A 27,254-nucleotide genomic window follows, 5' to 3' on the forward strand; every position below is an offset into this window, starting at 1 on the left:
GGAAAGATGGGGTGACCTTATTCTGTGAAAGAATAGAAAGATGGGGGAGACCTTATTCTGTGATAGAAAGGATTTGGAAAGTCTTTTAAGAAAACTAGAGGAGTTGTACCCAGGAGGAGTTCATGGTTCCTACTTCCAGCTGGAAGAGCCTTCCTCATTTTACAGAAAAGGAAACTGAGGCTCAGAGAAAGGGGAAGGGGCTGGGTATCTGGGGAGGCACAGGGCCGGGCGTCGTTCAACAGGGGTCTATCGTGATGGAAAGCGGGAGTGGGGGTACCAGAGTGAAGTGGGGGTACCAGGAGTGAAGTGGGGGTGGATTCCGGCGCTGGCCGGACTGTTGAGTCTGGGGCGCGCTTAAGGTGGGGGTGCAGTGTGAGGGGCAGGCTGCACCAATGCGGGGGCGCAGCCGGCGTGATGGGGGTGGGGGCGCGGCCAGGGGCGGGCGGCGGGCACTCTTACCCGCGGCTCCTGGCGCCTTCCGGGGCCCTTTCGGCCAGCCCGGGCGCGGCCTCCCTCCCCCACTCGTCGGGCCCCGGCGGCGCTCGCGGCGCCCCTCGGCATCTTCCGCAGCTGCGGGCGGGCCGGAGCTTGCTTCTCGCACGAGCCAGGCTGCGCGTCCTGCACCGGCCCCTTCTCCTGACCGCCCTGCCCGCGAAACTAACCGCCCTCTTCCTCCCATCGGGGAGAGGCCGAGGGTTGTCCTTGGCGACGCCGGGGCGCGCGGCCCCGGAGAACCAGCGCGAGCGCAGCACGGAGCGCGGGTCCCAGCGCCATTCCCTGCCCTGGGCCACGAAAAGCCCAGATGCGCAGGCGCACGGCCGGCAGAACGGGCGGGGGGGCGGGGGGCGGGTGCGGGCCAGGGCTTGGCGGTCGGCCGGGCAGCGCGCTGGGGCGGAATAGCCGGGGCTGCCGCCCTCGCTCACAGGCTAAAGCGGCCTCCGGCCTGGAAGCCGCGCTTCTCCTTCCGGAGGGGCGTGACGCCGCCCCGCGGACATTGTGATGCGAGGCGGCTCGACCCTGGCGTGAGACGGGCGCGCGCAGAGCGGGGCTGCTGGGCAGGGCCGGTGACCCCGGCCCCGCTTCCACAGCGCTTTAGGTTGCTCGGATTACCTAGTATCCTTTTTCTTTTTAAAGACACCGGTCTCAAAATTTTAAATTGAATGTTAAAATTGCTTTTACGTGTAATTGAGAAAAACTAAATACTAAATAAATCTATTTATTAAAGTCAAAGAAAAAGACACCGATCGCTTTGCAACACATCCTCCTACCACGCTTCCCCCTGATGCGCGGTCTTCCCGTGTGGAAGCTCCTCGGGGGCAGGGGTGCCTTGTTGGCTTGTATTTGTAGCACCAACTCACACACCATCTCTGTCTCTGTGTCTCTTTTTCTTTGTCTCTGTCTCCCTCTTCACTCCTCTTTTTCCTCCTCTCCCTCCCTGGTCTTCCTTCATCCGTCTCTCCTATCTATCCATTTCTCCAACCATCCTTCACTCTTATCTATCATAAAGTCAGTGGTTTAAGTTCTTAAAGTAACTTTCCCATAATTTACTTCATGCCCTGAAAAAACACACCCAGCGGCCTGATAAGATGAAAAAGGGGTCTAACTCAAGACTTGTGACAAGTTGAGTGCCCTTCCACCAAACTATAGTTTTACATTTACATAGTTTTGCACTTATTTATTTATCTACCTATTTATTTTTTGCAAAGTAAATGGGGTTAAGTGGTTTGCCCAAGGCCTCACAGCTAGGTAATCATTAAGTCTCTGAGGTCACATTTGAACTCGGGTCCTCCTGACTCCAGGGCCGATGCTCTATCCGCAGCACCCTCTAACCTTTGCACTTATAATCAAGTATTGCCTAGATCTTTGGGGAAAATGAAATATTCACATCAAAGGTTAGCTAGGTGGTGCAGTGAATAGAGTCCTAGGCCTGAAACCAGAAAGACTCCTCTTGGTGAGTTCAAAACTGACCTCAGACACAAATCATTTAACTTTGTTTGCCTCAGTTTCTCATCTATAAGAAATGGCAAACCACTCTAATATCTGCCAAGAAAATCCTGCAGAGGATCATGAAGTCATGGAATGAGATATGACTGAAATGATGAAACCTTGTCCTCCTAGAGTTTTTTGGAATATTAGGGAACTCTAATTATGAAGTCACTCTGCATGTTAATTCAAATCTGTGCATTCCTGTAATAAATATATATATATAATCATGTGTTCCTATTTTGTCCAGACCTCCAGGGCCAAGTAGAACCTCTAGCCTCAAACCAAACACTTCTCCTTCTTGGGGAGCATGACACTTTTTTTAAAAAATAGTTGTTAAAGGGCAGCTAGGTGGCACAGTGGATAAAGCACCGGCCTGGAGTAAGGAGTACCTGGGTTCAAATCCAGTCCCAGACACTTAATAATTACCTAGCTGTGTGGCCTTGGGCAAGCCACTTAACCCTTTGCCTTGCAAAAAACCAAAAAAAAAAAATAGTTGTTAAGCATGAAAACAATATAAAGATTAACAGACTGCCTTCTGTGGTGGGTGGGGGTAGGGAAGCAAGAAGGGGGGGATTGTAAAACTGAAAATAAAATCTTTCTAAAAAAATCACATAAATTTAGGGGCAGCTAGGTGGTGCAGGGGATAGAGCACCCGCCCGGGAGTCAGGAGTACCTGAGTTCAAATCCAGCCTCAGACACTTAACAATTACCTAGCTGTGTGGTCTTGGGTAAGCCACTTAACCCTGCTTCCTTGCAAAAAAAAAAAATCACATAAATTTAAGAACAATCCAACATTAAAAAAAATAGTGAGGTAAGTAAGTAAATAAATGGTTTTTCAGTAAAAAAAAATAGTTGTTAAGGAGTCACAAAGAAATTTTGAACAGAGAAATTATATAATCAAATTGCTGCACCAAGGAGATTGATCTAGCTGTGATGGGAAGGATAAATTGGAAAGTAAAGAGGAAAGGTGAAAAGACAAATTAAGCAGCTACTACACCCAGAAAATATATTCTTGAGTAAAATGGTAATCAGAGCCTGAGGGTGGGAGGGAGGGTGGTGATAAAAAATAGAGGTAATCTTGCATTTGAAAGATTAGTAAAACTGAGAAGGTTCAAAAAACTAATTGGATGTGGGAGAAGGACTGAAGTTAAATGCAAGGCAGGGGTTCCTAAATTATTTTTGGTGCCATAAACCCTTTGGAATCTCTTCTCAGAATGTTTTTAAATGCACAAAATAAAATGTATAAAGGTAAAAGGAAATTAATCCTGGATTGAAATAGTTATCAAAATGCTTTTAAAACAATTTCACCAATCCAAGGCTAAGACCTTTTGAATAAGTTTTCAAATGTGGCATATTAAGTGATGAAGACACTGACCAAAATAATATAACAACTTTAGGGAGAAAGATCACAGATAAGGATAATTTAGAAAAATTCCCAATTCTTGACTGTTTAATTTTTTTTTTTTTACATCTGTGTTTTACCTAGCAGAGTCCTGTTCATGTAGAAGGCACTTGTCAAATGTTTATTGAATTGAACTGGAATGAATAATGAACTTGGTTTGGGGGCAAATGTTAAACTTGAGGAATCAGTGAAGTGTCCAAATAGAAATGTCCCTTGGGCAACTGGAGGTTTATGTTAGAATTGGAAGAAAGGTCGATGTTGTACTGCCTATCAGGTGAAACTTCCTAGAGGGAGGTGGTCTTTGAGCAGATGAATTGAGAATGTCTTGTCAGATTCAAAAGTAAAACAACACTCTCACAGGAACAGCCTCTTGGTGTACAGGAGGAATCCCCCACCCCATCATCACCATCTCCAGGACCAGGAGCCTCATCTGTTAAAGCCCCAGGAGCTAGAGGAAAGGACACATGTCATGTCCCCATTGACATGAAAGCCTTTTGCCACATGGCTTTGAAATTTACTATAAGATGAACAGAGGGCCCAAAGTAGAACCAGCTACACATCTGCCACTCACCCAGAAGCTCTTCTCCCCCCATCTCTGCCTCAGGCTACTGACTGAACTACCCTTACCACCCCCACCACCACCTTCCCATCCTGGAAAGGGGAGGGAGATGGGGAGAAGAGATGCAGAAGAGACCCAGGTGACTACCATCAACTGGCCACCCAGCAGATGCTTCAGAAAGACCAATTGTTCTAGCTTTACCCCCTCCCAACCTTCTGTATCTTTATTTCACCTCCCTCCCCAGTGTCCTACCAATCTGTGCTGTTTTAGTTTTTGCTCCCACTGGAGTGATATTGTAATGGAAATGAAGGTAGGGGGTATAGGACCGAGAGGCCAAGATTTACAGCTTAGAGAGGGTTTCCATTAAAATCCCTGACAACTGGTTATTTATGGATGGACCGGCTGAAACTGAGCTAATGTCCCAGACTAGGTCTGGCACCAGGGATGCCCATCAGAAATAAAGAAGGGGGAAGTTGAAGAGTCAGACCTACTTAACCCAAAGTAAAGAATATATGATTGAATCAGATACTCACTCCCTCTCTACCAGAAAAAGGATGGAAAACCTTCAGAAGCATCTGTGATTTTTACTTAAAAAAAGCCACATGGTCAAATGATGGTAGGGGAGGGAGGACTTTGTATGCTTGGGGTGAGAGGATAAAGAACTGTGTTGATTACTTTCTACCACTAATATCCCCAATAATGCCCACAAGGCAATAGTAGGCTTGGACCATAGTTTCTTGTGTAAACAAGAAAAGCAAAGACCCAGTGAGAGAAAGGTCCAGATGCTGAAACCATTTTATTTCCCAGGACACTTGATTCTTTACTCCCATGAGAAATCATCAATAATAAAACATTTTATTACTGTATAGCTTGTTATCTGAAATTGTTCTATTTGTAATACTTGTTTGACCAGTCTTCCTATGAAACCTCCAAAGCATCATTTTCATCTGTTCATGCACCAGAGCTCAGCACTTGCAGAGTTGTTGGAAGAAATACCATTTACAATAACTAGCACATATACAGCACTTTTAAACTATTCTCTCATTTTATCCTTCTCAACAATTCTGGGAGGTAGGCGCAATGATATTATCCCCATTTTTTTTTTTACAAGAGGGAAAACTGAAAGGCTGACAGATTGTAACTTCTACAGGGTCATACATCTAATAAGTATCTGAGGCTGGATTTAAACTTAGGACCAGGGGCAGCTAGGTGGCACAGTCAATAGAGCACTGGCCTTGGAGTCAGGAGTACCTGGGTTCAAATCCGGCCTCAGACACTTAATAATTACCTAGCCGTGTGGCCTTGGGCAAGTCACTTAACCCCATTTGCCTTGTTAAAAAAAAAAACACCTTAAAATAAAATAAACTTAGGACTGCCTGACTCCAGGCCCAATACTATATCCACAGAATCACCCAGCTACCTCTTAAGATTTGTGGAATATTAACAACAACATTGTGAGTTGATCAACCTTGATGTTGAAAAACTTTCATAACATGTATCTGGAAAAATAAAACCAATTAAAAAAAGGTTTATGGAATATTAGAAATTTGGAAAAAAATCTGTTTTTCAATGAACAGTTGAAGGGCTAAAATTGGCTATTAACATATTTAAAATCAACTCACATGTAAAAAACCAAATATTTTTGGATCGTCTAAGCCTTGCTTAACCACAAGTTCCATTGGAATCCATATATTTCCCTCTGTCCATCAAAATGAAGAAGTTTTGAAATATGAAAATTTGTTAACATGTTGGGTGACTTGCAATATATTCTTTGGACCTGCAGCATAAAATGATTAAAAAAATCCAGTCCAATGGAGGCAAACAGGAAAATGTCCTCTCTATCCTCCCCCATATATGAGACTTTAGACTACATGTAGAACTCAGTACTAAATGGACTTAGGGCTTTAGAATGATATAGCTAACATTTGTTTTCCATCTCACCCCTACACCTTAAACCTCCTCTAGTCCCCACAACATGATAACATTAGAAGGTTGCCTCAGGTTAAAAGGAGAGACAGGTTCTTTCACTTCAAAAGAACTGGCTTAGAACTAACTTTCTCCCTCCTCTCTTTCTCAATCTTTCTCTCTCTCTCTTGACTTGCAATGAGAGCAGTACAGGCCTCCCTATGTTAACAGAAATGGTCACTGTTTGCATGTGCCTGCTAGAGGAGGGACTCATAAAGGTGAACCTAAGCTGAAATTTCAATCCTCTGGTTGCCTTTAATGCTTTTTTTTGGGGGGGGGGGTGATTTTTTACACTGGGTATAGGTACTCAAAGATTGTGAGAAATGAACTTTTCAGCTGTAAGCTATCTTCTGGGCAACTCCTTCAGTTCTGGTTGCACTTACTGGAGCAGTACACCTACAACTGTTAGAATATACAGAGCTTCTGGGAGGAGGAGCCCAGTACTGTGCCCCATCCTGACAGAAACCAAAGAGCTGTTCAAATTGTAAAGAGACAGCATGCTTGTTAAGGAAGGTGGATGACACCTGGAGGCTTAAAGTGGACCTACAGGGACTTGAGTAAGGTGGTTATGGCCATATCCAACCTTGTAGGTGGTGTTTGATTTTTTAGTGGCAGGGTGGATACTTTCACCAATAGTCATTATGTTATGGGTATGATCTGTGATGTAGGTAGATCCATTGTAGCCCTTTATGATCTGGAGAATATATATATATATATATATAGCCATTCTACATTGTTTGCCAGTGACCAATCCCATAATTGCCCTCAATCCCAGTTTGGGGGATACTAGTTGGTAGATCTAGGGGTATACTAGGAATAAGGAAGTCCCTCAGAGGCTTTAATAGGAGAGGCTTCTATACTGGAAATAATCCTTAGCTTTCTGAAAGGGTCTTTGAGGCAATCCAACCCAACTCTCTTATTTTACAATTGAGTAACTTGATATCCAGGGAAAGGGAAAGGATTTGCCCCAAGTTCACACAGGTAGTCATAACAAAGCCAGGTCTCCTGACTTAAAACCTAGTGTTTTTTCAATATCCTCAGGATTTAAGTTAGAAAACCCAGCTTCAAGCACTGGTCCTGCCAATCACTAAGTCATGGCCATTTGAAACAGTTGTAATTGGCCATTATATGAAGAACCTGGGATGTGGGCTATACGGAAATATAATTATTCTCAGAATACCAGTTCAACTTCACACAGCTGGCAAATGGAACTCTCCAAGTTCAAGGTTCTGGTCTTTCTACTATGATACCATCCCAGCTACACCCCAAGTAAGAAGCTTGCTTTGTAAACTATAAAATTATGCTAATGCAAGTCATCCATTAGGTGACATAATGGACACAGCATTGGACCTGGAAGGAGTAATGATAAATGAGTTTGAATCCTACCTGAGACACTTATTAGCTATGTGACCTGACCCTGGGCCAAATCATCTGTAAAATATCATGTTACTTCATAGGGCTGTTATGAGGATCAAAGGAGATAATACAGGATAGGATGTCCCAAAAGGTTTGGTACAATTTTAAGTTTTACACTTTCATAGTTTCCAAATGAATTGGTATATAATCACACCAACACCAAGACTCTATATAAAAAATACTCTGCAAACCTTAGGTAAATGTTAACTAGGAGTAGGCAATGTATATAAGACTGACACATTGTATGATAATATTTCTAACTTGTTTTACAGTGTAGGTATGCTCTATTTTAAGAAAGTATGATATTAATAGAGAGAAAGTACGGCATGATAGAAACAGTTCTGGACTTGATGTCAGGAAGTCAGAGGTAACAATCTCTCCTCTAACACTAATAGTTCTATGACTATTAGTCCCTTCATTTTTCTAACATCTGGACACTCTAAGCCTATAAAATATAGGCCTTTTATGATCATCAGTAGAAAATGCCCATTTAAGGGGTAGCTAGCTGGTACAGTGAATAGAGCACCCACCCTGGAGCCAGGAGGACCTGAGTTCAAATTTGACCTCAGACACTTAATAATTGCCTGTGGGGCCACTTAACCCCACCGCCTGAAATAAAAATTTTAAAAAACTCTCCAAAACTCACATTTACAGAGTCCTTTGATGCACTGTCAAGTGCTTTCCCCCAAACAATTCAATGAGATAAGCATTGTGGGTAATATTATGCCCATTTACAAAAGAAAAAACTGAGGATCAGAGAGTTGAAGTGACTTGTCCAAGGCCTCATGAATAGGTGGAAGAATCAGGGCTTGAATTCTGATTGTTTCTTGTTCTTGTTTTTCTGATTCCAGATGACCTTTTTCATGACAGACTAATGGTTTTTGATAATTCAAACTTACAAAATTATAAAGTACAAAGTGATTCTTTGCCTTACCAAAAAATTTACTTCAGGGGCTTTTTTTTGTTTATCCAGGTTCCCTTTTTTAAAAAATTTACTTAGCATATAACCCTTCAAAAAGGGTTATGTAACAGTTATGTAAATCAAGGTCCACCAATACTTCCAGTGACTTTTGCTTTTATTATATGGTAATCAGTCCCATTTAGACCTAACATGGTGATAAAAGTGATGGCAACAGAGAGTTACTATTCCTCTTCCAGTGATCTCTGCCCTTCTTCTGAACCAATATTTAACATAAATAGAAACATCCTATAATATGAGGTGTGATAGCCTGCCCGACCTAAGATTATTAGAGGGAGAAGCAGATTTCAGAGGTTGAACCTTAAACATCTCCAGTTCTAGTAGAGTTCAGATGCAAAGTTCTTAAGCTAATTGATTTCACTGGAGGGTTTTTCTCCATCTGCTCTTTTTTCTTTTTGAAATGAATATTCTTTGTTAAATGGTATAACTTTCTGGGAAAAGGAGGGGGTGGGATGCAGGGTGAAATTTAGGTCATATAAAAGATATTTTTTAAAATGTCTTTTTTAAAACAATTCTTAAGCCAGAATCCAAGGGTGCACTCAGCTGCTGGACTGGGTTGGAGGAGAGAGGTGTTAATTCATTCAAGTGAACTTTTGAGAGGTTAAAGATAAAGGCTGGGTGGTACCCAGCAGCTGCTCTGGGGCAGCTATCTTCTGGCTCTGCTTCATGGCTAAGCCCATCAGGGGCTCTCTTCCCAGATGGCAGATTTTCCCAAGGTCTTGTTACCAGCTCCCACTCTTTTTATTGTAAGATCCAAACAGGCAGAGACTAAGTCGTATCTTGGCTTCTCCCTGACATTCAGCACCTGGTACAATGGCCAGCATTCTGGAATTAGGATCCCAGCACTGACCTTGAAGAGACCTGAGTTGGAGCCATTACAGCAATATTTCCCAGCTGTGAGGCTCTAGTTAAGTCATTTAATTTCTCTGATACTTAGTTTGCTCATCTATAAAACAGAGATAATACCTTTAATATTCATCTCACAGGGTTGTTGTGTTATATGTGTAATAATACAGTTATTATATACACTGGTATTCCTATTTATTTGTTGACTTATGAGTTAATATCTATTTTAGAGGAGAGTGAAATTCTGCAAAGAAGGACTCAGTAAGATTTAAATCATACATAATATAATTATCATTATTAGCAAATAAATGAATGGAAAATATTCTCTTCCTCCCCCATCACATGCTTGCATACAGATCCCAATACTGGATACAAGGGGATGGAAGAGGGAAAGGGATTTAAAAGGATCAAAAAACTGGAACATATTTATGATGTTTCTTGCCTAATAAGGAACATATTTATGACATTTCTTGCCTAATAAGGAAGACATACTCCCTATTCTGAGGAAACTGGCAAAGTAGTTTGGCAGTGTTGGTGGTTGTCCTTTGCACTCAAAAATCAAAATGACATCACTATGTTGGGGTCAAGTTACAGTACATGTGTGACTGGCTGATCAGCTCAAAAAGCAGTCTAGCACAGTTAGATGGGCTGAAATCAGGAAGACTCATCTTTGTTAGTTCAAATCTAGCCTCAGATATTTATTAGCTGTGAGACCCTGGGCAAGTCATTTGGCAATGTAACATAAAAGCGAAAAAAATTGATCTGCCAAACAATACTTATTAAGCACATATAATATACAGGATGCTTTGACAGATACAATGGTAGAGACTAAGGAGTATATGACATAATGCCTGCCTTCAAGGAATAGAAATGAATGGGTAGAAATATTAGGTCCATATGGCAAAATAGTAACAATGGGAAGTAATGTTACCTACTATGATTGGGCTAGAGACAACCTAGCATTCTGAATAGAGGGCTGGCCTTGTATCAAAAAGATCTGGGTTCAGGTTTTTGTTCTGACTCATACTGACTGAGAAACTGGGCATATCTCAACTTCTCAGTTCTCCTCTGAGATTCCAACTGCAGAGCACAGACTGATTTGCATTGAGAGGAAGTTCCTTACATGATGAAAATACAAGTCTAATGCAAAAAATAAAATAAAATTCAGGGAAGCAGGGTGAGGTTGAGCCTAGAAGGAGCTCATCTAGTGTGCTCCCAGTGAATGTCTTGACACTTCCTATTTTAACTAATTATTCTTGTCCCAAAAGTGTTGAGTTCATTTGTTTCCAAGCAGAGTCCAGTAGCCCCAGAAGCAGAATGGAGTGATCAAAGTTTGTTAGTGGGAGGCACAAACATCACTGGTCATTTTTGCAGCCTTTCCCAGATAACTCCAATGGAATTAAATCAGAGCAAATTCATCACTTGTTATTTAGATCTTTTTCATTCGTTAAGTCTTTTTTTTTTTTATATATCATGGTCTTTGAGCATAGTCAACAACTAACCATGAAGTTCTTTTTGAATATAAATCCTCAAGGGATGCTGAGGGCTCTTTCCATTCCAAACAAGAAATAAACCCCATTTGGAATTTCTAGTAGTTCTTAACTCCCACCTGGCCACTACCTCTTGTAAAAAAAAAAAAAAAACCAGATTTCCTGACAACTTGAAGAGTACAAAGACTTAGAAAGGGTCTGTCTGTCTGGGTTAGTGTGTTCTACACTATTGGAGGAGTTGAAATAGTGGTTGATTGACACTGGGATGAGATGTTGCAAAGGATATATCTCACTAGGGTCCTTTAGTCCCTTTAATGATAATACTCTGAGGGGCAGCTAGGTGGCGCAGTGGATAGAGCACCGGCCTTGGAGTCAGGAGTACCTGGGTTCAAATCTGACCTCAGACACTTAATAATTACCTAGCCTTGTGGCCTTGGGCAAGCCACTTAACCCCATTTCCTTGGGAAAAAAATCTAAAAAAAAAAAAAGAAAAAGAAAAAATGATCATACTCTGAAATGGCAACCAGCTTCCCCCATGTATTATTGCTGGCTTCTTCCTACTTGGCATTCAAAGTAACTTTGGAAACTCATGCTCCCTAGAGATTATACACAGAGACTTATGCTACCTTCTTCCATTTGCAACCCAATGAAGATAAACCTCTCAGAATATCCTGGACAACCTATAAATAAATATTGGCCAGTTTTCTATCTCCTGAAACTAGAGGCCAATTGCACCCCCTCTTTTTGTTCTTATTAGAATAATCATTATTATTTGTCCTTTGATCTAGAAGAAGACTGTGACATTGGAGAGGTGATACCATGAGACAAATGTGAATTGGATTTGAGTGAGGGAGTGCTGTGTTAGGTCACCAGCCTCACTTTCTCCTCCAGAGTCATCTGGGTCCAGTGGCCAGATATGAATCAGGATAACTGGAGATGGCCCTGGATGAGGGGGAATCAGGGTTAAGTGACTTCTCTAAAGTCACACACCTAGTAACAATTGTCTGAGGTCAGATTCAAACTTCCATCTTCCTGATTCCAAGGCCAGTGCTCTATCCATTGCACCACCTAACCTATAAGGTATATGTGTGTATGTGTTTATACATACATACACACACATATATATGTATATGTACAATATATACCATAATGCTTTTGGTATGTATATATATATATATATTATATGTATATTTTATATATATTATGTATATATATTATATGTATAATAAATAGAAAATAATTAACAGAGGGAAGACATTAGAATTAAGGAGGATTGGGGAGAGCTTCAAGTTGAAAGAATGCTTGGGAACAACAATCAAGAGACCCAGATTTGAATCCTAACTCTGTTACTCAATAGTGTTATAACTTTGGACAAGTCTCAGCTTCTTCATCTGTACAATGGGTATAATACTTCTACTTGTACCATAGAGTTGTTGTAAATTTTAAAGTACTACAATTTGCAAGTTTTCCATAGTTTTCTGGAGTTAGGACTAGACTTATAACTCCATAAAGATAGTGTTGTGATTGTTCAGTTCCAACTCTTCCTGGCCTCATTTGGGGTTTGCTTGGCAGAGATGCTGAAATGGTTTGCTGTTTTCTTCTCCAGCTCATTTTGTAGATGAGGAAACTGAGGCAAATGGGATGAAGTGACTCTTCCAGGTTCATGTAGGTAGCCAGTGTCTGAGATCACATTTGAACTCAGGTCTTCCTGATTATCCGCTGCACCATCTAGCAGCCCTATGAAGAAGAGAGCCATGTCTTATTTATATTTTGTCACGCTCCAGAGCCTAACCATGGGAGTTGTGCATAGTGAGCACTTAATGTTTCCTTTGTCATCTCTCTGTCATAGCTCCTAGGCTTCTGCTTTGCACATCACAGGCATATGATGCATGTCCTGTGGGAGAGGTCTTTCCCAAGTTGTTTCTCAGTTGCTATTATTTGCTGCCCTCCTCCTCTAATAAGCAGCTATGTATGTACGTATATTTCTTACCAGCCTTAAACTCTGAATGGGCATTGTTTCAGTCAAACTGAGATCTGGGAATGATCTTAGCTTTTAAGCTAAGATCAAGATCAGGGGCATCTAGGTGGCTCAGTGGATAGAGCACTGGCCCTGGAGTCAGGAGTACCTGAGTTCAAATCTGGCCTCAGACACTTAATTACCTAGCTGTGTGCAAAAACCTAAAAAAAAAAAGATCAAGATCTCCCACTGCATCCTAGGTCATCCTGTTAACTTTGCACAGTCCCCTCACTTAAGTCCAATTCACTTACAAATCATGACATCACCCTGCCCTAGTGATGGTCTTAAGAACAAAGGACAAACAACAATAATTTTATGTGTACTCCCATATATGTGTGTATGTATATACACACACACACACATACATGCATTTCTGTGTATATGTGTGTTATATTTATGGGTATGTGTTCAACTCTCTCAGGAGAATGTAAGCCCTTGAGGGCAGGGACTCTTTTTGTCTTTGTATCCCCAGGGCTTTGCACAGTACCTTATTTAAAAATTGCTTATTAAATTAAACCTGAAGCATGGTTATCCCAAGTACAGTGATCCAAAGACCAACTAGTCATTTTTAACAGCCGGCAAGGGTCTTTCCATTGAATAAAATACTGGATGGTGTTTTCACTCACCTTCACTGTGACTAGTACACAGTCAAATGGCTAACATGAAGTGAGCTATGAAAACTCAGCCTGCAGAGAGACAATTCTACAGTGGAACGTGTATGCAGAAACACATGTTCATGCAAATGCAATGTACAGACACATGACTAATCCACTGGAAATTGTCTGAGTCACTAGAAGGCTAAGATGGACAAGAATCTAAGACCTAATATCATTGCTTTCTCCCTTGAAGATGTCCAGACTTACAAACCAAACACATGTTGTTTAATAAAGTTAAAACTCAACTTTGGTAAGATAAAGTAATACCATAGGACCTGTGCAAAAGCAATTCCTGAGAAGAGGCTCTCTTATGGAGGAATTAGATCTGCCCTTTCTCTATCAGAACTCCCTGCTCCTTAATTCCTATGTCCCTCATAGTACCATTAAGATCCCTGCCTTGAGAGGTTCTAAATGTTAATATTTGGTGGGTTTATCTTACATTTTTGGATGTTTAGGAACACACTGTTGTATTATATTTTATTCTGGATTGTAAACTCCTTGAGGACAGCACCAGTGTCACATTTTAGGTTTTATAAATGTTCAAGATAGTATTTTTAATCCTTATTTAACATTTCTTGAATTGAAAAATAATATAAGATGTACTTAAATTTTATGCAAACTAGAATCAGCCTAATTTGGTAACAAAAAATCAATATATCCATAATTTCTTGTTTTATATTTTGGAGGGAAAAATAACACTGGCATTGATATTTTCTCATAGAATAGTTATAGTCATATCCTACAGAACACTAGACTTCAATCAAATACAATTTGGAAATTTTTAGGTTTGGAAAATAAGACCAGAGGACAGAACATGATCTGGAGAAAAATTTACAATGAGAAGAAACTGAATTTTTGATTTTTTTCCAAGTGCCTGAAGAGTTCTGAGCAGTGGCTTTACTTATCTCTCCGAAAGGGTAGAAACAATAGCAAAAGAGATTCCTTGTTAAGGTAGAGAAGAGAAAGGTATTAGAGGAGCCCAATTCTCCCACATATATTGCCACAAAGAGAACCAGTTGAATAATGATCAAGGAATTCAAAGAGAAATAGCAATGCATGACCAGAACTACAGAAAAAAAAAAAGTCAGAAGCCTGTGAACATTGGGATAAGAATTTCATCATGGAAGACAGTATTAGTTGGTTTGTCGTTCAGTCATTTCAGTAGTGTCCAACCCTTCTTGCCCCTGGAAGCCAATATAAACACAGGTAAACAGGAGAGCAGTCTGCTAATTCTTTGACTGGAGATGCAACAAAGGCATTTAAAAGTCTGTGGAGGGGCAGCTAGGTGGCGCAGTGGATAGAGCACCGGCCCTGGAGTCAGGAGGACCTGAGTTCAAATTTGACCTCAGACACTTAATAATGACCTAGCTATGTGGCCTTGGGCAAGCCACTTAATCCCATTTGCCTTGGGGAAAAAAAAAACCTAAAAAAAAGTCTGTGGCATTCTGAAAGGGAAGCCTCAGGGTAGTGGAAGCTTGTTGCCCTCTTACTTCCTACTATGGGATTGGGAGGGTTGAGGTGAGGAAGTCCACAGATAACTGACCAAAGCAGGCTAGTGCTCCAGGGGGACCTGAAAAGGTCAGTTCAGGGAGTCCTTTAGGGTCAAGAAATGGCCAAGAGGAAACCCTGAAGAAGAAATTAATGCTACAAGTACAAGCAGAGCAGAGTTGAGAAAATGGCTTGACCACAAGTACTCTTAAGAGTGGCAGAAAGAAATCAAAAATAAAGAATGAAATGGGAAGTAAATAGGAGTATAAAAAGCCTAAAACTAAGGTGGGAAAATCTTATCTAAGCAGTGAACTTCCTAAGAAATGGAGTGGGGTGAGTTAAACGAAGCCAGTGATAAGACTTATTAGAACAAGCTCAGAAGGGAATGAATTAATACTGCCTCAGAAAATATTCAAATAAGAAGTAAGGAATCCTAGTACTATTCAGAGAGCTTGTACTCAGTCAGAAGAACCAGTTCTAACTTCACCATTCACTATATGACTTTGACCAAGTCACTTCCCCCTCAATAGATGATCCATAGTGTCTGACACATTAGGGGTTTATAGTTATACATTGATTTATGGTCTCCAAGTTCCCTTCCAACTATGGCATTTTATGATTCTATGATTCTAGGTGGCATACTGTGTAAAATAAAAGACAACTGACAGCACAGACATGTGACACTGTAACTGTTGTCGCAAGGGATTTGGGATCCTTCTGTTTAAGAGGAAGATAGAATTAATATAGTAGAGGTTCTCTCATCTCTTGAAGATATTTCCTTCTTGATAAAAATGAGACTACTGAATCCTAAAGATTCAGTAATGAAACATACCTTTCTCCTCACAACAGAGAGGCAGGGGAGTGATGGAAGAATGCTGTATATACATTGTCAGAGATGGTCACTATGTCTTTGCTTACCTATTTTTGTTCAATTTAAGGGGACTGTGTGTATGTGTGTGTGTGTGTGTGTGTGTGTGTGTGTGTGTGATGTATGCATATCTGGGAATAACTGTGATGTAAAACAAAAGGCATCAATAATTTTTTTTTAATTTAGCTGTTGGACTAAATCTCTGCACTCTCCTTCAGCTCAATTCAAAAACATATTTATCAGATTTAACAGTTACCTACGAGATACTGTGCTAAGCTCTGGGAATATAAAGGCAAAAATGAAACAGTTCTCTGTCCTGAAGAAGCCTACATGGATGCAACATATAAATACTAATATTGGAATAAGAACTGGACCCTCTTCACTTGAATAAGGAATTCCAGGATAAGGAAACTGTCTAATCCTTGGAGGTTGATAACTTAAGAGAGTTGCCTGAGAAGTGTGTCACTTCTGCGTCAAAGGAAGGAGGAGAGCCAGAGCCAGAGAATTTATTAAGTGCTTACAATGGGCTAATTCAAGGTCTGTCACCCTCTGTCCACAATTATATATATACATACATATATATAGAGAGAGATATAGATATAGATGATATAGATATAGATAGATATAGATGATATAGATAGATATAGATATAGATATAGATATAGATATAGATATAGATATAGATATAGATATAGATATAGATATAGATATAGATATAGATATATTGGTTTTTGCAAGGCAGTGGGGTTAAGTCACTTGCCCAAGGCCACACGGCTAGGTCATTATTAAGTGTCTGAGGCCAGATTTGAACTCAGGGACTCCTGACTCCAGGGCCAGTGCACTATCCACTGTGCCACCTAGCCACCCCCTATTATGCCATATTTTAACAAAATAATTTCAAGAGGGAGACGTCCAAAGGTCCTAGTGCGAGGTGACACCTACTTTAAAAGTAGAACAGTGTCCAGGAGGCTGAGGAGCCGAGAAGAGGTGGCATTGCAGAGATGGCCCCACACAGCGGCGCCGCAGCGGGAGATGGAACACTGTACTCCACGGTCATTCTAAGACCCCCGAGAGGATGCTCAGCGGAGCCTAGGAAATGGGCGAGGTGACCTTTCCCCGGGACTCTGGGTCCAAAAGGAGAAAACTAAGTTAACAGCACCATCTAGGGGGAAAGAGGAGGATTCCAAGAGCCGCGGGAGAGCCGATGTTGCCGAACCCCTAGGACTGCAGGAGCTGGAGGCAGGCGAGGACCGCCCTGGAGCTCCTTCCGCGTCCCTCCCTCTCCTCCCGGGCCAGACAAAACTACCAGTCCCAGGAGGCCCTGCGCCCGCGACGTTGAGGGCGGGGCGTCCTCGTCATGACGTGGGGCGGGGCGGGGGCGGGGCCTAGAAAAGTTCTCCCCAGGATCTTTGCCGGGCCCCGCCCCGCCCCTGTTGCTGTTGCGCCGGAGCTGCTAGTGGCCGAGGCTGCGGCCGCCGCGGGTGAGTCTCTGCCGGTGAAGACAGTCGATGCGGTGGGGAGGAGCGGGGGCCCGCGGCTTTCCCGCTCCGTGTCCGTGAAGGCGAAGGACGCCCGTGCTCGGAAGGGAGAGCCGACGGCTCGCTGAGCTTCCCCCGGGCTCGCCCCGCGGGGCTGCGGCGCGGAGACAATGGCCTCCGCAGCGCCCCGCGTAGTTCCGAGGGAGTTTGTGGGAGCGCTGTGGCCCGCGGGACAGCGCGGCTTTGGCGGGTGCGCGCGCACTGGCAGGAGGGGAGGCCGGAAAGGAGGCGGGGCCCCTGCTCTCTGGGGGTTACGTCACGGCCTCCGGGAGGCCCGGAAGGCCGTGACGTCACGATCTCTTGCTTAAGGATTGCCCCATTCACTTCCTTCCCCCCCTTCTTCCCCGCCCTTGGCCTCCCCCTCCTCTCAAAGAAGCCCCGCCCCCACCCCCTCCGCCCCCTGGAACCTCGGAACTGAACCTAACTAGAATTCTTTTTTTGTTTTTTTAGGTTTTTCTAAGGCAATTAAGTGACTTTCCCAAGGCTGCACAGCTAGGTAATTAAGTGTCTGAGGTCGGATTTGAACCCTGGTCCTCCTGACTCAAGGGCGCCCCCTAACTAGAATTCTTGGTTTGACAGATGAATGAACCTTTGGCTTATAGTCCAAACCCCTCATTTTACGGATGGGGAAACAGAGGTGAAGCGACTTGCTCTCAAGTAGGTGACAGTGGAGGAGATTCAACTCGCTGTGCCACATCCTCTGTCCCAGGAGAGTTCTTCGTATGTGAACCCTTCTGGAGACACTGGGCAGGCGCTGAGTGGTATAGGGAGAAGCTGATGCTATTTGCCCTAGTCACGCTATTTACCATCTTACAGAACTGGCATTCCCCTCTGTCAGTTTAATTCTGACTTGGGCAGCGGTTGATTACACAACCTATTCCATTTTGGGAATCTCTGCTCCCTTTCCTAGTTATACACACACACACACACACACACACACACACATATATATTTGAATATTTTCTACAAGCCTGATTTCTTAAGTAGCTTATAATTTAAGGAGAGAGGGAATAATTCATAAATAATGGAAACAATAGCCAATAATAGTACTCATCTTACTATAGTTATGTGAGGCTCTGTGCTAAAGTGTAAAAGTGCTTTATAATTATTTCACTTAACCTTTGAGGTTTGTAGCTGTTGACATCATTTTACAGTTGAGGAAAGAGGAAATTGGAACAAAAAGAGATGGATTTGTTCAGGTTCACCCACCCAGCTGGTAAGAGTCTGAGGCCAGGTTTGAGCTTAGGCCATCCTAGCCCCAGGCCCTTTGCTCTTTCTACTGCTCCACCTACCAGTAATTCATCTTATAAAAATGCCAGAGAGTAAGATACTAGCTAAGGAATGATTTGGGGAAGGAGTTCTATACACCTGAATGGTGCATGGAATTTTTTCATGCATAGAAAATGATGTGGAAATGGTAGAGATGTCAGAATGGTTAACCCTAGTTTGGATAGGAGATAAGAGTTCAGGAAAGGCTTGATATACATTTCAGATAGAAGGCTGGAAGAGATCTGAGAGGTCATCTATTGCATACCCCCTTCACTTTAGAGACAAGAAAACTGATGTTCCATTGTTAAGTCCCCTGGTTCCAAATCCATCACTGACTTTCTTTCATAATAATAGTATTTATGTAACTCTTTTAAATTTTGCAAAGAAAGTGCTTTCCTCAACTCTATGATACAAATGTTATGTCATTTTACAGATGAGGAGACTAAGACTGAATTTAACTGATTTGACCATGATCATCAGATGAATGGATGTGGATATAAATCCAGCATTCCTTCCACCATGCCATAGTGCAGTAGGGAATTATTAAAATTTTTGAAGAGACTAATTACATAATATTGAAAGTGTAATAATAAGGGGTGGCTAGGTGACGCAATGGATGGAGCACCGGCCCTGGAGTCAGGAGTTCCTGGGTTCAAATCCAGTCTCAGACACTTAATAATTACCTAGCTGTGTGGCCTTGGGCAAGCCACTTAACCCCATTTTCCTTGCAAAAACCTAAAAAAAAAAGTATTATAATAAAAAGGGAAGGTTACTTGAGCACCTGTGGGAATTGTAGATTGGAGAAAGAATATTCATGCCTGATGTCTAAATAAGCTTTAATCATTTGGGGAACAAAGAATGGGAAAGTGGGAAAGTAAATTAGCATAACCCTTCCCCACTACTAAAAAGCAACTCATATTAATCCTACTTATTGATGGAGATCTTTACTGACCATTGAAATCTCACTTGGGAAATCTGAGAAAGTTTAGTTCCAGATCTTTGCAGCAAAGCCTGACATCATGCTGATTTAGCAGACTTATCCTTAGAGGGCTGTGCCTAATTAGAAATAATCTTTTCTCAGACAAAATTATTACACATTCAACCTTGATGCTTGGAGAGAATGTAGTCAACTAAAGGTTCCCGCAGAACATGTACAAATTCATGTAAAAGACCAACTTTGACCCAGAACGAATTTTAGGGACAAAAAAGTTTAAGTATTGCTGTGATTAGCAGAAGCTAAGGGAAAGAAAGACTAAAGTAAAGGCAGGAAACCACTGATTCCTAAGCAACTCTTACCAAAGCAAGAGAGACCATGTGGGAATTCATTCATTTCCAGAATGAGCTGCCCTCCAAAGGAAGGTGAGTGGCACAATTGAGGATTCTACAAGCTTTTTAAGGAGATCATAGGGAGATGTAGGTGGGGGTAGGTAGCTCAGAGAATAGAGATATGTAGATGCATTGACCTCATCTCAATAAGTTGGAACAATTCAGGGGCTGCAAAGGGTACAGATTAATAGCCATAAAATATTTTTCTCTCTAGTATTTCCCCTACTTCATCCTTAAGTAGCAAACTTCTTATTTTGTTCACATTAAGTATTCTTATCTCTTGGGTCATTTTGGAGTTAGAAGCAATAACCCTTTCCTAAAAAGGAGAAGTGGTCAAAAAATATGAAACATCTATTCTCAGAAGAGGAATTTTGAATTATTAACAACCATGTGTAAGAATGAATACTCCAAATCATTAAAAAGAGAAATGAAAATCAAAACAATTTAGATTTTATTTCATACCCAGAATATTGACAAAGATGTCAAACTAGACAGTGTTGGAGAGGTTGAGAAGTAATTCTTTGTTAATGAAACTGAATTGGTACAACAGATGAGATCACAGAACTTCAGTGTGAAGTGCCTTGCCCCCTTGCACAAGACAAACCCCTACCTGCAAAACGATGAACCATTGCCTAGCCTCAAAGAATTAAGTCTTTGAGGTGCAACCCCGCTTACATATCCTTAATTACTTCACTTTTTGTCCTTTGAGCTCCATCCCTCAACTAGATACCACTAATTTTCTCATCTCTTTCTGAGCTGTCTTACATTGACACTGACCCTCATCCTATTGTTTAAGCTAGAGAAACTACTTGAGACCCACTTGAGACCCCCCATTCTTATCCTATTATTCAGAGCTGTCATCTCATTGTCTTCCTTATTGAAATCACTTGAAGACAAATTGACTTCTGGGCACAGGCTCAGTCTGTGTTTTGTTCATTCCTTAGTCCTTTCATAGCATTACCCTAACTCCTTCCTGACTTCTCCAGATCATGGTCAAGGCCAGGGCTGTCCAAAATGCAGCCAGCTGGGCGATTTTATGCAACCCACCTGTGGGCTTTCTAAATGCTTTATTAAATGAGTGGAGCTACTGCAGAGCTCTCATTAAAATGATAAATCAAAATATATTGTCTGTTGTTTCAATAAAAACTTTTAAAAGTAAGGTTGGACAGCCCTGCTCTAGGCCATGCTTTAATAGTTTTAGCCTTTGCTACTTTCTTTTTTTTAATTTTTAAAAGATTTTATTTTGAGTTTTACAATTTTCCCCCTAATCTTACTTCCCTCCCCCTACCCCCACAGAAGGCAATTTGCCTGTCTTTACATTGTTTCCATGGTATACATTGATCCAAATTGAATGTGATGAGAGAGAAATAACATCATTAAGGAAGAAACATAAAGTAAAAGAGATAGCAAATTCAGACAATAAGATATCAGTTTCTTTCTTCCTAAATTAAAGGTAATAGGGCAGCTAGGTGGCGCAGTGTATAGAGCACCAGCCCTGGGGTAAGGAGTTCAAATCCGACCTAAGACACTAATTACCTAGCTGTGTGGCCTTGGGCAAGCCACTTAAGCCCATTGCCTTGCAAAAACTAAGAACTAAAAAAAAGAAAAGAAACAGAGAGATTGCATGAGTTCATAGCTCCACCAATAACGTATTAGTGTCCCAGATTTCCCACAACCCTTCCAACAATGATCATTGTCCTTTCTGGTTATATTGGCCAGTCTGAGAGGTGTGAGGTGGTACCTTAGAGATACTTTAATTTGCATTTCTCTAATAAATAATGATTTAGAGCAATTTTTCACATGGCTGTGGATTATTTTGATCTCCTCATCTGTAAATTGCCTTTGCATATCCTTTGACTATTTGTCAATTGGAGAATGGCTTTTTTTAAAAATTTGACTCAGTTCCTATATATTTTAGAAATGAGTCCTTTGTCAGTAGTACTAGTTGTAAAACTTGTTTCCCAGTTTACTACATTTCTTTTGAAATTGGTTACAGTAGTTTTGTCTGTGCAAAAGCTTTTTAATTTAATGTAATCAAAATCATCTAGTTGGTTTTTGGTGATGTTCTCCATCTCTTCCTTAGTCATAAACTGCTTCCCTTTCCATAGATCTGACAAGTAAACTACTCCTTGATCTTCTAGTTTGCTTATAATATTGTTTTTTATGTCTAAATCCTGTATCCATTTTGATCTTATTTTGGTATAGGGTATGAGGTGTTGGTCTAGTCTAAGTTTCTTCCATACTAACTTCCAATTTTCCCAGAAGTTTTTATGAAAGAGAGTTTTTAATCCCAATAGCTGGACTCTTTGGGTTTATCACACAGCAGATTACTATAATCATTTTCTGCTATTGCGCCTGGTCTATTCCACTGGTCCATCACTCTATTTCTTAGCCAATACCAGATAGTTTTGATGACTGAGGCTTTATAATATAATTTTAGATCTGATAGGGCTAAGCCACCTCCTTTTACATTTTTTTCATTGGATCCCTGAAAATTCTTGACTTTTTATTTCTCCATATGAATTTACTTACCACTTTTTCTAACTCATTAAAGTAATTTTTTGGAATTTTGATTGGTAGGGCACTAAACAGGTAGTTTAGTTTTGGTAGAATTGTCATTTTTATTATATTAGCTCAACCTATCCGTGAGCAGTTGATGTTTACCCAGTTATTTAAATTTGATTTTATTTTTGTGAGAACTGTTTTGTAGTTGTTTTCATAGAGTTTCTGAGTCTGCCTTGGCAGGTAGACTCAGGTATTTTATATTGTCTGAGGTTACTTTGAATGGGATTTCTCTTTCTAGCTCTTCTTGCTGTATCTTGCTAGTCATACACACACACACACACACACACAAAAGTTGAGGATTTATGAGGCTTTATTTTATATCCTGCAACTTTGCTAAAGTTGCTAATTGTTTCCAGTAGTTTTTTTGGTATGATTTCTTGGGACCTTTGCTACTTTCTTAAAGAACTTAAGAATTTTCCTAAGATATCTAGCCCAATTGCAATAACCTTGCATCTGTCCTTAATTTTCTGTCCCTAATTTCTCTCCCTTACATAAATGCTGGTTTTCCCTCTGCTAGCTGCTGATTCAGCCCAGATGCAACACGCTTGTAGCTCTCCTTGCTTTCCTTCTTTACTTTGCTAAATTCCCTAGTTCCAAGAATCTGGCACTCTTTCTTACCTTTAGCACAATCATTTTGGAAGGCAAGTGAAATGATTGAAATGTTCCTACCCTTTTTAACCCACCAATTGCACAGCTGGACAAATATCCCAGGGAAGTTACTGACAAGAGAAAGGTTCTATAAACACCAGAAAGTTTGATCAGTTTTTATGGTAGCAAAGAATTGGAAATAAAGTGGACATCAATGGGTTGGTAAAGAGCTAAATAGATTATGGTACATGATCACATGGCCTGGAATGTTAATTTCCAGATATGGGAAAATGTTGAAGTTCAGGACACAGGTTGTTTCTCAGAAGGAATTTAAACTCCTCAGGAGTGGGCTGATCTCCCAAAGGGAGGAGATAACAACTTAACTGAGGAGAGGATGAACTTTTGAAGGGCAGAGAGGAGGTAATCAGGGACACATAGATGGGGGAGCAGTTGCTCAAAGACTTACTCCTTATGTGCACTGAAAGAGATTTCTTGTTGATATGGGTTTGTCTTGTGCCTGAGGGCAGGAATTTTCTGAGTCTAACCAGGAGATGAAGTCCTTCATTGAGGTTCAATGACCTTATTAGTAATGGAATATTATTGTGATATAAGAATGAGACATGATAAACACATGAATTAATGTAAAGTGAAGTGAGCAGTGCAGAGAAACAGTATGCACAACGACTAGAACATTGTAAGTGAAAAGAATAATAACCACAAAACTATTGGGAGAAAATTTTTTGAAACAGACTTACCTCACAGAAGCGATTGTTACTTTTCCCTGTTCCTTTGCAGATGTGGTGGGTTCAGGGGTTTGAAAAATTGCAAATTACCACAGATTTTTTCTTTGAACTGATTTTTATTGAAATTTTTTTGTTCCTTTTTTCAAAACATTTGTTATAAGGGATAGCTCTCTGGAAAGGAACTGGGCAGTGGAATTTAGGCAATTTAAGCAAAAGACTAAATAAAAATATTTATGAAGGAAAATAGCCTTATGGCTCTTAAAAGAAAAATTCACAATTACAGGAAAATAGAGAATTATCTCTTGGAAGTCTGAGAATCTCTTCCTGCAAAAAGTAGAGTTAATTCAAAGCATAGTAATTAAATAATACTATTTGTATCCTAAATCATGATGTTTTTGGTTGCATTATATAAGTTCTTCTCAGGTCATCATTTGAGGACCTTGGTACAGATTCTTTGCTTATGTTCTTTGTTTTATGGCTGTTTTTCTATTATTAGCAAGGCATACTCAGATTTTTTTTTGACCACAACAGAATCCATCAAAGCATATGCTATCTGAGAACAAAGGAACAATATTTGTAGTGTTGTACAATATTTATTACTTCCCCCTTCTAATCTTCCTTGGATATTGAAGAGGATTATGCCAACTAACCAAGTGAATGGTGATGTGACTTACACAATTATGTTTATTATAGTTAGAGGGTATGCCATGAAAGGCATTCTTTACTTACCTTTACCAAAAGTATCCTACCCCCTAGCCTGATTGATAGGAAACAGAACTATTAGTGATGGTCTGGTTGCTCTGGGAGTCTTTCAGCCTTGAATTGATTTCTCTTCCTCCCATATCAGCAAGGCACTACTATGGTGCACCATTAAGTGACATCTGGTTACATAATACAATAACCTGATGATGTGCAAACTTGTCATTCAATGGACTATTTGGCAGTTTGACCTTTCTCCTCAGACTTTCCTGAGTTTCTCTTCCTCGTTTATCAGTGAGGCTAATTGTCTTCCCCCAGAGTCAGAGGAAAGTGAGGCTAACATGTCTTTTTTACCTTAACTGCTAAGGTCAAAAAAGAGGGGGTAGAAACCTGATATTATTTGATGAAATTGTTTTTGGAGAATTTATCTCTAAATGAAGACTGGGAGTTGGTAAAAGTGAATGAATTCGGGCAGCTAGGTGGCACAGTGGATAAAGCACCAGCCCTGGAGTCAGGAATACCTGAGTTCAAATCCGGTCTCAGACACTTAATCATTACCTAGCTGTGTGGCCTTGGGCAAGCCACTTAACCCCGTCTGCCTTACAAAAACCTAAAAAAAAAAAAAAGGAAAAAAGAAAAAAAGTGAAGTGAATGAATTCATGCACTTCCCTGGGATTTTAAAACTGCTCAGGATTTATTATCCTAGAAAGTATACAGATTAAAACCTTTTCTCCTTTTGGAGAAGCAGTAAGCACTTTGAGGACAGCTAGGCAAGAGGAGGGGGGAGAGAGATAGAGACAGAGAGACAGACACACAGACACAGCCATAAGGAGTGGTTTAGCCTGGCCACCTGGCATAGGGACCCATGATTCCCCAGTGGGCCTAGACCAGGAACATATGGCCTAAGAAAGAAAGAATCATCTTTGAAGGTAGGGTCAGGAAGAGAAAGAAGGTGGTACTTCTCTTCCAGATGACTTAAATGCACTTCTGTAGTGGGTTGGACGAGGATGATGCTTGGGGAATGGTTTAGCACCTGGCTCCAGGTATTTTTTAATAGGCAAGATATGTATTGCTCCTTCCTGTCCCAAAGTACATGACCACCAAGTAATGCCTGTCATGCCAGCATAAACTTGACCCATCAGTGGCCAAGGTCAAGTAGCTGGAAATTGGAAGAAAGGGAATAAGCCAAGGCCACTCCCATTTGATGAACAACAAAATTCCCAAGATAGGCACAGACAATATTTTTCCTTCCACAAAATTTGTTTCTATTCACAACATCTCCTGTGTCCATAATTCCCTGCATCAAAATGATTCTTTAAAAAAAAAATATCATTTGAGGGGGGCTAGGTGGTGCAGTAGATAAAGCACTAGCCCTGGAGTCAGGAGTACCTGGGTTCAAATCCGGTCTCAGACACTTAGTAATTACCTAGCTGTGTGGCCTTGGGCAAGCCACTTAACCCCATTTGACTTGCAAAAACCTAAAAATATATATATGTATCATTTGAGTTTTAGTTATTCATTTCCTGGCCCCCAATTAGTACAGATAATTTAGGATTGGTTTCTTTTCTGAATTTCTGAACACTAGTTTCACTTTATGAGCTGAGCCAGAAGAGCTTCAGACAATATCATTTCTCTTGAAATGACAGTTTCATTTCTCTTGAAACAGCCCCACCCACTGGATGAAAGGGCAAATGTGAAAATTCTTTCTTACTGTTTAAAAAAATTATTGATATAATTTGTTCTGATACTACAAACCCTTTCCTACTAACACTACAGAGTATACTCCTAAAAACAATTAATTCAAAGCGGTTAGCATCGAGATATACTAACTTCTGACAGTATAATACTCGTGTTTATTTTTGTATTTGATTAGAATTTTAGTGCCTCATAGCTTGGCCTTTATATATATTACTGGTGTGTGTCCTATATACTACTTTTCTTCATTTTTGTTTTCAGTGTTTTTTAAAAAATGACTATTACTATGATTGTTTTTGTACACAATGATCTTTTCTTGCTATTTGACTATTCTTTAGGGCATTATTTACCTTGTTATTTGTAATTATGTCATTTCTTGAAGATAGTTCAGCATCCATGAGGAAAAATCCTAAGAAAATTGCAATTGATTTGATTGGGTTGTTTTTTTTTTCTTGGTAAAGCAGAGTTGGAAGCAGTACAAGAGAGGTTTTACAAATTAATTCTATGGAATTCCTCCTTCCTTTTTTGATTCCTAAAGAAACATAAAACTAAGCTTCACCTGAGTCTGTAGGGTCCTGCAGAAGGACTAGTTATATATATAGAACTCTCTTGTAAGGACAATGCATTATTTTTGTATAGCCTAGTAGATGGAGTTGTGTTAAGCTTTCTTAGAAATCAGGAACCTAAGGGGTTGCTAGGTGGCGTAGTGGATAAAGCACTGGCCTTGGAATCAGGAGTACCTGGGTTCAAATCCGGTCTCAGGCACTTAATAATTACCTAGCTGTGTGGACTTGGGCAAGCCACTTAACCCCATTTGCCTTGCAAAAAAACCTAAAAAAATAAAAAAGAAATCAGGAACCTAGCTACTCAAACAACAAATTTGGAAATATAGGATCTAATATTGCCTTACTTGGTTAGTTCATCCCACCAATCCAAGGTTTCCTAAGCTTTTATTTTAACTTCTTTTCTACTTTTCCTCCTCTGTTTCTTCCTTCTTTCTTAATGCACTGCTTCAGTTCTAAGACTAGTAGTTGTAATTGTCAGTCTTTGTTGATACAATCTGGATTTTTTATAAAAAAGCAGTTCATGTTCAAATAATCTCTGTGTTTCTCCTTTTTTCTGTTTTACATTTATTTTTCTATTTCTAACATACCACATG

The 27,254-nt window shown here is 40.6% G+C and overlaps 1 protein-coding gene across 4 annotated transcripts in view; it reads right to left on the reverse strand.

Moving 5' to 3' along the window:
• The window catches only part of TTLL6 (tubulin tyrosine ligase like 6), a 58,385-nt gene extending 41,405 nt beyond the window's left edge, over positions 1-16,980 (reverse strand). The window contains exons 1-2 of one of the 4 annotated variants that reach the window (XM_074224198.1): positions 16,889-16,906; positions 16,615-16,796 (exon numbers count right to left, since the gene is read on the reverse strand). The gene's annotated coding sequence lies outside the window, so the exon portion shown is untranslated. Of the gene's footprint in view, positions 1-459; positions 920-15,636; positions 16,117-16,614 lie in introns of those variants that run through there. The other 3 variants (XM_074224197.1, XM_074224199.1, XM_074224201.1) reach the window with 3 other exon arrangements.
• Positions 16,981-27,254: the final 10,274 nt, after the last annotated feature.

This window comes from Macrotis lagotis, chromosome 2, assembly GCF_037893015.1.
Source record: "Macrotis lagotis isolate mMagLag1 chromosome 2, bilby.v1.9.chrom.fasta, whole genome shotgun sequence".
Classification (NCBI taxonomy): domain Eukaryota; kingdom Metazoa; phylum Chordata; class Mammalia; order Peramelemorphia; family Peramelidae; genus Macrotis; species Macrotis lagotis.